The sequence below is a fragment of the Bison bison genome, unplaced genomic scaffold (genome assembly GCF_000754665.1).
Source record: "Bison bison bison isolate TAMUID 2011002044 unplaced genomic scaffold, Bison_UMD1.0 scf7180017864289, whole genome shotgun sequence".
Taxonomy (NCBI): Eukaryota; Metazoa; Chordata; class Mammalia; order Artiodactyla; family Bovidae; genus Bison; species Bison bison.
In genome coordinates this window covers 4,534,398-4,535,970 of record NW_011494861.1, presented here as the reverse complement: position 1 = coordinate 4,535,970, position 1,573 = coordinate 4,534,398, and positions in this window count along the sequence as shown.

Below are 1,573 nucleotides of genomic sequence, written 5' to 3'. Positions count from 1 at the left end.
GTGAAAGTGGAGAGTGAAAAAGTTGGCTTAAAGCTCAACATTCAGAGAACGAAGATCATGGCATCTGGTCCCATCACTTCATGGGAAATAGATGGGGAAACAGTGGAAACAGTGTCAGACTTTATTTTTGGGGGCTCCAAAATCATTGCAGATGGTGACTGAAGCCATGAAATTAAAAGACCCTTACTACTTGGACAGAAAGTTATGACCAACCTAGATAGCATATTGAAAAGCAGAGACATTACTTTGCCAACAAAGGTCCGTCTAGTCAAGGCTATGGTTTTTCCTGTGGTCATGTATGGACGTGAGAGTTGGACTGTGAAGAAGGCTGAGTGCCGAAGAATTGATGCCTTTGAGCTGTGGTGTTGGAGAAGACTCTTGAGAGTCCCTTGGACTGCAAGGAGATCCAACCAGTCCATTCTGAAGGAGATCAGCCCTGGGATTTCTTTGGAAGGAATGATGCTAAAGCTGAAACTCCAGTACTTTGGCCACCTCATGTGAAGAGTTGACTCATTGGAAAAGACTCTGATGCTGGGAGGGATTGGGGGCAGGAGGAGAAGGGGACGACAGAGGATGAGATGGCTGAATGGCATCACTGACTCGATGGACGTGAGTCTGGGTGAATCCGGGAGTTGGTGATGGACAGGGAGACCTGGCGTGCTGTGATTCATGGGGTCGTAAAGAGTTGGACACTACTGAGTGACTGAACTGAAGGTTGACTCCAGAGAATAGATCCACAGAATCATGAACTCCAGAGCCTCTCCTGCGTTAGGGGTCCTCCAGGTAGCATGAGCTGAGTTAATGATATCACAGCTCCTTAGCTTCTAACATTCCAGCCTTACTGCTCCTCAGTGTTGATAGCCGCTCTCTGCCATTGTTTTCTGTCCCCCCTCACACTGTAGGTCCCTGCAGCAGAAGGGAAGGATGGTTCAATCACAGCATTGTGCTTTTTAATTCATTTGGGCCCTCACTACTTTTGTAAGTCATGGAATGCACCACCTGGGGAATCCCCATTTCACCCCCAAGAAAGGTGCTCCCAACTCCACCTCTGTCCCACCCTGCCCCTGGTCTCTACCTCCCAACTCCCGGGAGATTTCACATCCTGACAGAGGCCTTTCAGTAGGTGGTCCCTCCACTTTCCTTTCCCATGCCTTGGATTTATCCACCTTTTTGTATACACCCTCTTCACACATGCACACCTCTAAGAAAAGCCTTCAGCTCTGCTGTGTGTTTGGGGGCACTCCCTCCTTCTCCCTTCACTCTTCTCATCTCATCTTCAGGACCCCTCAGTGCTCGCTATGCACCTGAAGACATGCAGAGGTTTCCTCAATCTTAAATTTTAAAAATCACAACTTTGTAACCACCTCATCTCTCACTTCTCCCCTTCTTTCAGCAAGTATTGTTCAAGGGCCTTTTCCATGCCAGGCTCTTCAAGACAGTGGGGATTCCAGGATAAACAAAACTGGTCAAACCCCTGCCCTCAAAGGCTGACATTCCAGTGCAACCAAGCTACATGGAGGAGCATGGAATGCCCCCACCTTCTACCTGCTCACAGAAACACAGAACATCTTGG